The sequence below is a fragment of the Carassius auratus genome, chromosome 2 (assembly GCF_003368295.1).
Source record: "Carassius auratus strain Wakin chromosome 2, ASM336829v1, whole genome shotgun sequence".
Classification (NCBI taxonomy): Eukaryota; Metazoa; Chordata; class Actinopteri; order Cypriniformes; family Cyprinidae; genus Carassius; species Carassius auratus.
Genome location: NC_039244.1, coordinates 22288025 through 22303549, shown reverse-complemented (window position 1 = coordinate 22303549; position 15525 = coordinate 22288025). Strand labels below are relative to the sequence as shown.

Here is a 15525-nt window from a genome sequence, read left to right as displayed (position 1 = left end):
GTACCAGAAAGAACTGTTGCATAATATGTATGTGTGTGTATGTATATATATGTGTGTGTGTGTGTGTGTGTGTGTGTAGATGGATAGACAGCCATAAATCTTTAACTAAACTGTCGAAGTAATATCAGTCCATGTCACTTTTTTTAATGAATGATACTTTTCGTACATGTATAATTTCCTTAATTTCGAAAAAGAACAAGACTTGCGGATCAATGCATGAGGTTTATTCAGTGTTTGCTTTGACAGATATTTTGGACAAATTAATCATTTTAGTGAAGGATTAATTTGACTGATAAAAACAAGTTGTAACCGGAGAGCCTTTTAGTCCAATTTCCTCAACTGGTTTGTAAGTCATTTGTTTGCGAGTCAGACTATACTAGTCACGTTATATAGTTGTTTTTGAATCCAGCAATGCTTAACATTAATTCACAGCACCCAGGTCTTTGTATCTCATCACATTTCAGACTGCAAACTCCCAACAGAAATATAATTTCTCACATTTGCCATGGCAGTGCAGATTCAGCAGCAGCGCCACTGACACATACACATAAAAATTATATAGGTCAAACATTCGCTCTAAAACCACAAATAAACTTTTTCGCTTGGCATTGAAACACTTAGACCTTATCTGAAAACATATAGCAATCAATACATACTCATCAAAAATACACAAATACATCAACACCATGGAGCCATTTAATCCAATAAGAGAATCAATGAAGAACTGCTGTAATGTTTCCGGAAAGGCTATAAAGAATAACCTTGCAACATCTAAATGCATTACAATGCCCAGATGAACAAAGAAAGCCAGTGTGAGTGTGCGTCTACATGCTGACGCGGCTGTAACATTACCTGTGTGAAATCACATTTCCATTGTCAGCTGCATTGACTTAAACACATTTGTTCTGTTTTTTCATTTCTTTTACCCGGGCGAGTGCACACATTTATATGGTATAAGCCGGACAGGATGTCCCTCTGACCCCACTATGAGATTACTTTTTTCACTGCCAACAGCTGGAGCCATTTAAAACAGTGGCGTAACTCTCAGATCAGGCTGAGAGACTCACTGGAATTACAAACACATTCACTCATGACACAGAGGAGCTTATTTAGCAGTCATGTTTGAGTAGAAAAGTTTGCGTGTGACCTGTTAAGGACGTTACGCTACAAACCTACAAAACAACACTCAAAAGTCCATTCAATACTTTAAATCTGGCAGATGATTATGAAATAATTATATAAGCTAGGCACAAAGCCAGAAAATCTAATCAATTATGAAAATGCAACATTCCTCATGTGTTTCTTTACTTGTGTGCGAGACGTAAACATTACCATAATACATGTGATCTATTTCTGAACTCGAGGGCAAACAGCTTTTATAGTAGAACTAGCATGTGTGTTCCGAATCATTGCAGTGTATATCTGTGTGTGCGCATGATGAAACGCTTAAAATGATTAGAAATGTATAAAAAGTCAACAAAACTAAAGCCAGAAATAACTTTGGCAACGTCTTGAAAGGTAAACAATTATTCATACATTATGCAAAAAATGCATAAAGCTCTCTTTTTAAATTTAAAATTAAATGTAAAATTTCAATTAAATTTTAATTTATTCATTGAATTCAGGCTAACAATTTTTTCCTATCATGTGTTCCCCAGGATTCAAACCCCCAACCTTGCGCTTGTTAACACAATGCTCTACCACTTGAGCTACAGGAACACTCTTATGATTTGAGTTAGTCTGTGTTCATCATGATTAGCTTATATTAAAGGCTAATTTTAGATGTTAAGGTAAAGGTGTATGAGATTCTAAAGTAGAACAAAATGGACCATCTTAAAGGGACATTTAACCCAAAACTCTTGTCATTCCAAACCTGTATTACTTTGTCTCCTGCAGAACACAAAAGAAGATATTTTGAAGAATGCTGGGAACCAAACGACACTGGATTTATTGTATGGACAAAAACAGAGACATTTCTCAACTATCTTCTTTTGTGTTCTACTGAAGACAGTCATGCAGGTGTGGAACAACATTAGGGCGAGCAAATGATAACATTTTCATTTAGGATGGAGAACCCGTTTAAAGATAAGCACTTTCAACAGCATTCCACATTCTGCTGGCATTTTCATCTAACAGCTGTGAGCTCAAAGCACCAGAATCAGGTCAAAATAATCAATACACAACCAACCATGGATGAAAATGACAACACAATAATAACTTGTCTCTTTTATTACTTTAAATGATCAGAAAAAAAGAGAGTTGGGAGTAAGAAGGGATGAAACCAGACCCATTTAAAATGACTTTTCACAGGTAAACACACATGCTTTTGAAAAACACACACTTAAAGTGGGCACTTCACCCTATTATTTTTCTCCAGCCTCATTTAGAGTTCTTCCTCTCACAGCCTCATTTAGAAATCACCTTCACACAGCCTCATACTGCATTCATCCTTTCTCAGCCTCATCCAACATTCATCCTCTCACAGCCTCATTAAGAATCACCCTCTCACAGCCTCATACTGCATTCATCCTTTCACAGCCTCATTCAACATTCATCCTCTCACAGCCTCATTCAACATTCATCCTCTCACAGCCTCATACTGCATTCATCCTTTCTCAGCCTCATCCAACATTCATCCTCTCACAGCCTCATTAAGAATCACCCTCTCACAGCCTCATACTGCATTCATCCTTTCACAGCCTCATACTGCATTCATCCTCTCACAGCCTCATTCAACATTCATCCTCTCACAGCCTCATTTAGAAATCACCTTCTCACAGCCTCATTAAGAATCACCCTCTCACAGACTCATACTGCATTAATCCTTTCACAGCCTCATACTGCATTCATCCTCTCACAGCCTCATTTAGAAATCACCCTCTAACAGCCTCATACTGCATTCATCCTCTCACAGCCTCATTAAGAATCACCCTCTCACAGCCTCATACTGCATTCATCCGGTTCACAGCCTCATTCAACATTCATCCTCTCACAGCCTCATTCAACATTCATCCTCTCACAGCCTCATTTAGAAATCACCTTCTCACAGCCTCATTAAGAATCACCCTCTCACGGCCTCATACTGCATTCATCCTTTCACAGCCTCATTAAAACAGTCATCCTCTCACACCCTCTTTAGAAATCACCCTCTCACAGCCTCATACTGCATTCAATCTTTCACAGCCTCATCTAACATTCGCCCGGTGCATAGAGGGAGAAGTCTGATTATAATGACTGTTATGATCTGGAGTCATTACTGAAATGGCTCAACTACGGGATGCAAAGTCTCTGCATACAGTCACACAGCAAAGCTTTTAAAACCACTGATACACAAGAATATAGATACAAGCAGAAAAATCCTTTCTCTCTGACGGATCACTTTATAAAAGGAATGAATGTTCGGCCATAGCATATAATGCAGCATCTAATATCAATATGTAAACAGCTTCTAGCTTGTGAAAGGAGATTTGGAGACATATGGTCTCATCATGGGTCATAATTTTTTCTGAGAGCAGTGTGCAAGCGATGTCAGGAATTGTGATAACATCGGTTTTAATGTACTTTAAAAGACCTCCAATCGCCATTAGAGCATATAAGAATCACTATCACCGTGGTAACGATGTCTTCCTGTTGGAAAGACCACATTATTTTGGGCAGTTCAGTGCTTGCTATAAGTGCACAAATGGAAAGATAGTCACAAATGCTGCTGTGCACTCATTGTTTGATTAGGCTGATATTTGAAGCAAGATTAAACGTCTTGTTTTTTCTTAATTTGTAACAGTACACTTTTTAATACCAGGTTAAAGGTTATTGGCTATATCATAAATATTATATGAAAATATGTCAAAATTGGTAAATATTCAGCATCATTTTAAAATGTGGATATAGGTAACAACAAAGCATATTATAAAATCCTACTACAAAGTAATTTCAATATAAACAAATATTTTAAAAAATCAGCACAAATGACTCAAATATAACAACTGTATTGTGACTTACATACAAATATATACATACATACACATATACATACATACATATATACATATATATACATACACATACATACATACATATATACATACAAATACATATATACACACACACACACACCCCGTTACCCTGATATTAAAATTTGATATTCTTACACAAACATATATTCTGCAAGTCTCTCTAAAGACTCTCACATGAGTTAAACAATATATGCAAACAAATACTGTATGGGAATAATGCAACTGATACACACTTAAGAAAGTCGTGACACTTGCCAAGTACGGTAATCCATACTCAGAATTAATGCTCTGCATTTAACCCATCCAAGTGCACACACACACACACACGGCGCAGTGGGCAGCAATATATCCAGCGCCCGGGGAGCAACTGGGGGTTCAGTGCCTTGCTCAAGGGCACTTCAGCCATGGGTATTGAGGATGAGAGAGTGCTGTTCATTCACTCTCCCCCACCTACAACTCCTGCCAGCACAGAGACTCAAACCTGCAACCTTTCGGGTTACAATCCCAAGTCTCTAACCATTAGGCCACAGCTTCCCAAACACAAACTGATACACATCAGTCTGTATTTCATCTGTTTTTTTGCTCACTGGAAATTGAGAACAGGCATAAAGTCTTGCCAGTGAACAGTTCTGCTGAGTGATGGGTCCCAAAAAAATAAAATAAAAAACCAGGCGCCAAGACCATGGTAAACAATTTTACAATGCGCACACACACATACACACACACTGTGTGATACTTTAACATTAAACATGGACTGTTCGATTCAAGCAGCTTTTATATTATAAAATATGTATACAAGACATGTATACTGTTACAAAACATTTCTTAAAAAAAAAGTTTCTTACTTGGCCTCCCTTTCGTTTAAACATGCAAGTTGTATTTCAGTCCCGACAGCTTTGTTAAGTCATTAACTCTCGGTAACGTCAGAGCTGTCAATGCTTTAATTGTGGTTCTACACTGTACTGCACTCTGAAATCCCACCACTTCTTTTTAATAAGGCATTTAACTCTGCATTTGCCTTTCAAAGAGTCGAGTTACCCCACCTAAAGGGGATCGATGTTCGTTGACACATCTTTAAAGGGGTTCGAAGGTTATAATGAGTATCTGTTTAAATGATGGTGTTGTGTTTATGTCAGATGTGCTGCTAATTTGAAACATACGGGAGCATAAACTCTTCAGCCAATGTGTGAGGAAAGGATCTTGTGGCCCATTGAGCCTTGAGTTTAAGTCACATCAAAGAATGACCTCACATAAATACACACTCACACAGAGGTGCAGTTTAGGCTTGAGATCGGCCTTGTAAACGGCCCAAAAGGCAGTGGGGTTCAGCTCCCATGAGACACTGGGAGGCAAAGTGGCAGTCAGACTTCACCTTTGAAGACAGAAGAATGTTTACGTGTGTGTTTCTGATCTGTGTATTGCTGGAACACTTGCAGGAATCGCTCACTTTAAGTCCAACCAGTAAGTAAATCAAAAACAGGTTCAGGATGAGTATGCATCTTCGAGCATGTCTGTTTATTAAAGCCACAGACAGCTAAAAAAAAATATAAATATGCTGACTCTAGACTGTTGGAAACAATCAAAGAAACAATAAACCCCAGGACATTCACCACAACAAACAGCATGAAACCCACAGATACCATTTTTTTATCCACACATAAACTTACAAACGCTAATGGTCATAAGTTAGTAATAAGATGTTTTTGTCTTTTTATGTTTTTGAAAGAAGTCCCTTATTCTCACTAAAGCTGCATTCATTTGATAATAATATATAATGAATACAGCAATATTGTGAAATATGTTTACAATTCAAATAAATTATATTTTAATAGGTTTTATAATGTAATATATTCTTGCAATGGCAAGGCTGAATTTTCATTGGCCATTACTCTTGTCTTCAGTGTCACATTATCCTTTAACCTGTTAACTGTCACTCACGTTTTTGAAGATAGACTTGAATGTGCATGATACAAAACTAAATTTTTATATTTCATGACTGAAAACATTTTGTAACATGATTTTGATGTACCATTTACATGGTAATGCAATGTCTGATTTTAAAATGGGTTTTGAAGGATGAATTTTGAGATTTTATGTTTTCAAGTGATATATAACTTCTGATGATTTCTAAAAAGTGATAGAGAAAAAGGCAACGAGGAAGTCTTTTTTTTAAACAAAGGTAAAAGCTCCTTGTAATGTAGATTTCTGAGGGTGCACTCTTGTCATAAATTCATCTATTACTTTTCCTACATAATTTTTAACAAAAAATATTGGTAAAATATATATTTGGGAGTCTTAGACCTTTCCAATGATATATAGTTTGTCAAGATTAGATTAGATTTGATTGTAATATAGTATAGTCAATGTAGGGGTCCCGTATACGGTACGGGGTGACATTTGACAGGTTAATAAATCATTCTAATATGATTTGCATTTTAAAAATGTACAAAGGCATACTGCCATAATGTGTTTCTGTAAGTATAATATCCTTTGAGCCATGCTGTTTTGTACATGTTAAAACCCCAAGTGACATAAATCAGTGCACCTTTCCTCAACATGATGCACAATTTGAAGGATCATTCATGTTTGTAGTACAAACGTCGTGGTTGCCTTAAAATGTAATAATTACTATGAGCAATAATGATGCCAGTGGCAGTAAACCCTGACTAGAAAATGTTATTACATTTGAAATAATTTAATGATTATAACTGAAAATTCCCTGCATTGAAATACTCTCACATTAGCATAAATACTTTTTTTGTCCTCTGGGTGACAATACAAGCTGTAGGAGCAAGAGAGGTGAAATTTCAGCAAATAAGTCCATCAACGCTTCTTCCTGAAGTGTCTGAGAGACTGAGAGAGAGCAGAGAAAATATAGCTGCCCTGCTCTCACTCTGACTGGACAAAAGTCCGCAGGAAACCCCCGGACCATGGAACTATCAAGTATACAATGCTCAATGGACACACACACATGAATATACAAACAGAAGGGAATTCTCAACTGCCTGACATATCCGGGTTCGGCTTTGGCTTTGACTGCTCTTCGTAGATCCCACCTCCTAGCACAGTACGTTTGATTACGTACAATGCCTGCACATTACTGGTCATAACTAAATTAAGCACTTTAAGGGTTGTTAATGCATTAGGAGTCAACAACTAACAACAGCCTACTTATTTTATAAATGTATTAATGAAAGTTTGTGTTAATTCCTACATACAGTACAAGACATATTTAACAAGTTTATGATACTATAATATTGTAAAGTACTAATAAATATTATATTGCTACCTAGATTAATGATACCTAATCCATTAAATTACTCATTAGCTGCTAACAAATTTATTTCAGTTTTACCAAGTAAACAACCCCCTTTTTTCCGAAAAGCACAATATGGCAACCCTAAGACACAGAAACAAAAACTTTACTCACAGAAAGTCATTGATACAAATTGACAATGTAGCATATTCCATTCCATTTCCATGGTTACAGTCAGGCATAAGTGGGCAGATGTGTGTGGTGTAGTTGCCAGGGTTACACCACTGTGCATTGTGGGTAAGAGCTTTCATTAATGTGACCAAAAGATAAGGCTAATGGACTGGCGGTTTACGGGCAAGGAGTGTGTGTGTGTGTGTGTGTGTGTGTGTGTGTGTGTGTGTGAGTACTGCTGTGTACTGACTTCTAATAGTATTAATCCTGTGCATTTAAGGGAGTCAGTATTTATTGATTTCTCATTACTTCTGCTAACACAATCATGTGTGAGGTGTGTGTGTGTGTGTGTCAGATCGATAGCACCAGAGTGATTCCCCATTCCGATCATTAGATCTGCTTTGCCAATCAGTGTCTTGACATTTTAAGTGGGTTTGAAATACAAAAACATTTATATGTCTGTGATTCAGCAAAGTAAACTTCGATTTCGTCAACATAAGGCCAATTTAAGAAGTCTAAACTCTAAGCGAGACAAACAAAGATGCAGGAATAAAAGAGTATTTTTGAAGCTCTGTTCTAAACATCTATAATTTTGAATAAGCACTGGATGACTTCAACAGAGCTTGGAGTTAGTATGTTGCTAAATTAATGGCACTGTAGTCTAAATGAGTGTTCACACTGACAACAATCTGAATTTGGATATGAGATTTACAGAAATCCAAGAGAGAGTTCAACAGTTAAATTTGAATTAAACTGAATTGGCAATTGAATTTATCTTCTTTATTATGGCATCAAGACAAGTGTAACAGATTATCGGGAAAAAAAATATTCTATGTAGTACTTCTTAACTTAATTTTACAATGTTGGTCTTTTACTCAAAAACAGACGTGTTTAAATTGACTAAAAAAATTGGAGAAGTACAGAGAAAAGTCTATTTTGCACTGGATAATCATGAGGTGAATAATTTGCATTAAAACCAACAAGTGGATTTGCAAAATAAACATCTTATTTTTCACGATGACTTTAACGGCATCTCTGGGTAATAAAGTTCTTCCCACAATGATCTATAAATTTGCAACTTTAACATTTCTCTTGACAAGAGTTCATTTTCTTGGTAATTACTTAATGGGGCTACATTAATTTATTAGATTTTTTTCCTAATCATTTTAATTTCACTTCCTTGAAGTTAAATTCAAAGGAAGTGTAGTTCCTGTTTACCAAATTATCTCAAATTCAAATTCAGAAATAAGACTGAAGTTTAAAAAGCATTCTCAATTCACTTATAAAAGGGACATTAAGTTCCTGACACATTAAACCATGGTTCTAATCTGGTTGATGCAGGTTTGAGTCCACACTTCAGACATGTCTCTGTACCGTTCCACATGTCAGTCAGGTCATGTGCTGTGAACAGACCTACAGAAAACACTGTTAACGATCACACACAGGCTGAGGAAACTCCTACCAAGTGCTTATGATAAAATCAGCTCATATTTATATTCAAGTCATAATTATGAGTTACAACATTCGAATATAAACTCCCAATGACTCATTCATCTGAGTGACATGTTCTACAGCAGCCATTAACAACACAGACAGTGAGATAATAATTCTAAGCTAACGCACAAGCACATGCAGAACTCAGAGAATGACTGAGCGCAAGCGTCGACAACAGAACCAATTAAATCTGAACATGTAGTCGTGCGCGCAGGGGACAGTTTTAATGTCAAAACTGGAGTCACTCCTTCTCTCTGAAATATGTAGTCACCTACTACCAGTGATACTACAGCTGAACGTGGTTTAACAAAAATGGAATACTGCAAAAAACAAAACAAAAAAGGTTACTTAACTGCATTTTGTAATGAAATAAGACTATCTTTAACTACACACCATGTTAAGTGAATCAGTTCATATGATTTCTGTGATCATCAAAATGCAGATGATAGCTAGAGTGAACTGCCTGCATTCCTTCATCAATAAATACAATAATAATTTATAGCAAATACTAGTATTTTTGAATCATAGTATAGTAAAGTGTATTATACTGTATATATTATATTATTTACAACACTTAAATGTTAATGAATGCTACAGCATACTGAACTAATAAACTGTAATACATACGGTAGTATACTTTAGTGTTTACTAAAGTAAACTGTAGTGTATTGTAGTGTAAACTGTATAGTATACCCTACAGTTGTAAAAAAAAACAATTGAATGCTGTGGTTATATTACCACAGCAAGCATAGAATTTCCACAACAAATTAATACAAGTACTTTACTATAGTATGGTTCAAAAACACTATAATATTTACTATAAATTACCATAGTATTTTTTAATGTGGGTTGTGACAAAGTCAATAAAAAAAGATCAAAGATGGTGGACAAAGTCGCAGAAATACCAATTTTAAATATTCTAATTTCATTCAACACCAAAGGCAGAGATGAAAGGCTAAATTCAATTAGAAAAGTACTATTTTATACAATATATTTGCGTTATTTGAGTGTCATCCCAGATAGCACATATACATCTACAAGATGTCTGTTAAAGATAGTTTCATCTGGAAACCAGATGAAATCTATTTGAGAATCTTAATTTTCAGACTTTTCTAAATGTCTATTTGACATCTAAAAGGAAACGTCCTATAGACTTATTGCAGATGACCAGACACTCTAAAAAAATATATGTCTCGCAGATGTCAAAAAGGCAAATCCTTGACGAAAGTGTGTTATGTTAGATGCTTTTAGCATGCTAACGCAAAACTCACCAAGAATCTTTTGTGAACAATATGTGGATTGCTATTTCTACAATTTCTAATGTAACTTCCCAAATCGGAGATGTGCTATTTCTGTTAACTACAACTAAAACTATGAAAAAGTTTTCGCTAATTGAAATAAATAAATAAATCATACTTTTTACATTTGAAATGACTGAAATGAGTTTAAAATGAAGTACTACAATAACTGAATAACAGAAATACAAATAAATTGAATCTAAATAGAACCATTACGATCACAACATTAATAAATACTATAATAGCATATAAATAACAATGCTTAGACAGCAGACATCAAGGCAACTCAATAGGTTTTGGTGGCTACTAATTCTTCCACACGTTCAAACCAGGTGTGTTTCATAACTTTGCAACCGGTCGAACCTGACACAATAGAATAAGGAAGAGGAGAAGAAACTACACACTTGATTCTTATTTTTAGAATGTATACATACAGTACACCGAGAAAGCAGCCTACTTAAAGAGAAACTGTCTCCTGAAAGAAAAAGAGGAAAAAAAGACAGGGAGAGGAGAGGCGCGTCCCCAACAGAAGAACAATGTTCTGTCAGAAAAGTAGGTCATCTTGTTGAGGGGTCAGAGAAAGGGCATCCACTCAATTCAGCAGAACTCCATTCCTATTCACACACACACATATAAACAGCTAGCGAACCATCATTGCACATGCAGCAGACACGCAGGTGATTTTATTCATAGATAAACAGCAAACTGTATCGAAAGCATTGCACACTAGAGAAGAAAAACTCCAAACCCTGTCAGAGCTGTGGCATGGTCATTCAAGTAACAAAATACATTATATCATGGTACAAAAGTTGCTGTACCGATCATACCTTTTTCCAATAATCTTTCTTTAATTTCTAATAAAAAGATTTAAGTCAACAAACCTAATTCTATTCCAGAAACATTCTAAAGCATCTCTCTTAGGCCATGTCTACACCTGGTATTAACATCCATTTGAACCTTTAAAAAAAACACTCCTCAGCTGATGTTAGATTAAATTTCTATTTGTGAGAAATAATTTAGAGGAAGACAAAAATAGCACTTTGCTACCAGGTGTAAACAGGGCCACAGACGTCCTTTAGCAATTGCTTTCTAATAAAAGCCACAAAGACAGTCCCAGAAGCAATTAGAGGCACAGTGGTGATCGAGGAGGTCTGGGAACGTGATAACGTTGGTTTTTGGGTCACCCTGACTCGGTTCTGAACTTTTGACCTCTATTTGACATCACTTCTCCAGCGAGTAAAAGTTAAGCACACGAAGCAGAGAAGATCTGAAACCATATGTCACATTACACAAAATACACAATCTGATGTCTCAGTGGAACATTCAGCTTTTAACAGATGGTTATCATCCACTAATGTCTGTTTATCGCTATACTCAGTTTGTCGTATGCATGTGTGGCCTCATTATTAATAATCAGGAGCTGCGACAGATTAAATCCATTAGATAATATTGCAAATACTGGATTTAGTTACATTAAGGGAGGCCTTGAGAGAAAGATTTCTTCTGTTTGTGTCATTTGTCACTGTTAATCTACACAATATTTTAATTAATAACAGACACACAAGCACACAGATGGAGTTTTGCAAGAGAGATGATTCTTTCTTTTGTGTTCCACAGAAGAATACGAGTTTGGAGGGTAATAAATGATATTCATTTTTGGCTGAAGTATTCCTTTAAATGAGCATTCATTGACTAGCCAGAACAAGAAAGAAAGGGACAGGAAGACAGAAAACATCAGAGTAATTATCTAAACATAAAAAAAGGAGTTCTGGAGCTCTATATTGGGTTGATTGTATTTTGATCCATTCATCATTAGAGCACAACTTGGCCCAAATGACAGATTGTTCAACCACCAGCACTGCAGGGCTTCAGTAACGTCACCCCACTGCTGTTCATTTATAAACATTAGACCACAATCAGACACAAACTCTCAGTTGCTGAAACCACAGACCACTAGCTACCACGAAAACCCTGACCCCTCAGTGGATCTTTCCAAAAACAAACCATGTGTGCAGTGTGTGGATGAGCCACAGGGTCTGAAATATCCTGAATAAAATAACTTCTAATATAAACCTGAAAGACTTGTATAGCATCAAAAGTTTTTGTTGTTGCTCTTTTGACCTAAGATTTTAATGTATTATAACATTCGCAATACAAGCTCCACCCAGAGCAAGTATTCAAACTTAGGCCTGTTTCACAGTAGAGTTTCAATGCATGATGAACCAATTTAGCTAAAACTTTCTGTACTTTACTGTTATTCAGAACCTAAGAATTAATTTGGCAAATACTCAATTAAATAAATATTTTTACTAGTGCTGGGCAACAAATACAAAAAAATTTCACAATACATTATTATCTGTGATTAATCACAGACAATAATGTGATTAATCATGATAAAAAATTTTTTTTTAATCAAGACAACACTTGATGGGCGGGTAGAGACTGGCGTGTGCGGGATGCGGGAGAATAATTAGGGTTAAAGCAATATATTGTGAGAGGGCCATGTGTTACCACGTCCCATACGACTCAAAATAATAAACCACAAAGTTAACAAAACAATGCACTCCACTGTGTTGCACTCCAATGCTTGCTCAATTTCTGTTACAAATAACAGTGGACAGTAGTTTGTGAATGTTGATGCTAAATAATTTGATAGGGAGCATCCCCACCTGTGACGCATGATTTGGCTGTATGTGTATTCAGAGCCAGTGAGCAATGGATAATAATAAAAAACTGCATTAACGTGCAGTAAAATAATTGTTGGCTTTAATCAGTTAATGCATCAACGTGATAATAACATGTTAACTTGCCCAGCCCTAATTTTTAATCAAAAGGGTCTGCGAGTTTGTTTCTGACACTTTGGTTTTTCTTAATCCATGCTTTTTTTTCCATGCAGCATGCCAGGGAATGCTGATAATGAGCTTAAACTTGTGTGTGTATGCATGTGTGTGTGAGCTCTCAGCATGAATGCTGTGGGATTAGTCAGATGTTTACCCTCTGCGTGCGTTTGGCTGCTTTAATTGGCCTTTGCAATGTGCATTCTTTAAAAATTCCCTTCAGGGCTCATAGTCAACTCAGCAAGAGTGCGCACACACACACACATAGACACAACTAAAGTTTGTCAGGAGGAAGGAGGAATGTTGATGACAGGGGCTCCATCGCTGCAGTGGGAGACCAGAGACACAGACAGCGATCTGATAGTCATCAGATCCGAGGTGAACAGGAAGGGCTCAGATATCTCTCATAATGACAAAATAAAAAAACATGCAGAAACAGTGCGTATGTGCACGTTGTTGCTCTCTCACTCAAATCTAAGCAGTCAATTTAATAAAACCTGAGAGAATCAAACCCCAGCTCAGAGAGGAGGGACATGAGTGGAAATGAATAAAAGAGATTGAGTTTAATTCATTAAAACTACCTGTCTCTCTTTCTCTGGCTCTCTCACACACATCTCTTTTTTTTTCTCTCTGATCTGTTACATTTCTCTGATCCTTCCATTAACAAAGAAATACTCTGAGCAATTCAAGAAAAAAAAAAAACCATATCAACAGACCACAAGAACACCGATTAAACCGATTACAGTCTCAAAGATACAAACACACACGTTCTAACAAAGCCACAGCTAGCCTGGTGGGTGGACAGAGACCCCGGAGAGAGAGAGATATTTATAACTGAACTCACAACCTCAGACATCAGCCACACTCACAGTTTTATTAGCTTTTTGTAGATTTATTTAATTCTACTATGTTTTATTGCAAATTATTATTATTTTGTATCTTTTTGTCACTATTTTATGCATATACTGACACTTTTAAACATATGCATATAATCCCATATAAATATGATTTTTTTGTGCATGAAGCACAAATTTTGGGGAATTTTGTATGTGTGTGCATGCATGATAGAGAGAAACATTTGCTGTGCACAATCATCTCTCCCAAGACTCCTTACTTCACATCTTAATATACTCATTATACCTCAGCTGGGTTTGTGTTTGTTTGTGTTTGTATAAGCCCTTTTTATCAGGCTTCAAAAAGAAGTTCTGCTGACTGAACAGATATATTATACAGATATATACTTCAGTATAAATATGTTCTGCACTGAAGGACTTTAACCATACTGCAGCTGACAGCCAGAATGCTAGAACACTCTGATTTCTAGGTCAGATACTGTGTGTGTTTGTGTGTATAAGTGTGTTCCCTGCTAAAGCAGTGACATTGTAAAAATGACTCTATTATTGTTGGATTTCCACTATAACCTCTTTCACAACTGATGTCAGGAATTGTTCTGAGCGTTCAGAGTCTAACTGATGCCTCTAGATTGCTCATGTTCTGGACCCAACGGTGCATTTCAAGTGTTTACACAAGTTTAGACAAGAAAAAGGACTTGGACTTCAACTTGCCAAAATATCTTTTGTGAATGTGTCCACTTTAATTTGGGGAAAGGTAAAAATGAGAATAAGAAAAAAAATGTACTAGTAAAAAAGCTTTAGAAATGTGTCAAAAATCTTTTAAAGGGGTCATATGCTTTTTTGAAGATCATCATTTTGTGTATTTGGTGTAACAGAATATGTTGACATGCTTTGTTTAAAAAACACATTCTTTTTCAAATACTGTGCATTATTGTAGGTCCTCTATGCCCCATCTCTCTCAAACGCGTCGTTTTCTTCAAAATCCCTCCTTCCGACAAGCACAGTCTGCTCTGATTGGCCAACTGACCCAGTGCACTGTGATTGGCTGAACACAGCAAGCACTCGACGGAAATGTAACATTCCTTTCCATAATTGCAAGCTTCATCTTTCAAAATAAATGTAAAGACAGTTGATACTGTCCTTAGTTTTATCATCAGTTCAAGCCTGAAAGAGGAACAGAGTGAAGAGACAGACACAGTGATGAAGCTCATATGTGTTTGCAGTACACAAGCCACGGACGGTTAAGACCACTGACTGTATTTGTGACCACCTCTCTCTCTTTCTCGCTAACATTTGTGTGCACAATGCTGATGCAAAAAACTAAATCTGAATAAGAAACAAGCAGCATTAGGCTCTTTTCAACAACCCAACTTAGGATGCACACTTAACTGTGAGAACATTCTCTCTTGATAAATTAGGGTGATTAATAAAAGGATTATTGAAATATTAATATCAAAGGAAATGTTAAGACACTCCCGCTTTTGTCAGTTGAAGAGGATTTGCTCCCTAAAAGTTAAGATAATGTTATTTTCCTGCCATTTTAAAGACACTAAAGTATGACTTCCTGTTGATGTCAATGTCATCATGATCAAATGACATAAC

At 36.2% G+C, this 15525-nt stretch overlaps 1 protein-coding gene across 3 annotated transcripts in view; it reads right to left on the bottom strand.

The window, feature by feature from the left end:
• Nucleotides 1-15525, bottom strand: part of LOC113120844 (partitioning defective 3 homolog) — a 64392-nt gene that overhangs the window by 6584 nt on the left and 42283 nt on the right. The window lies entirely within an intron of this gene.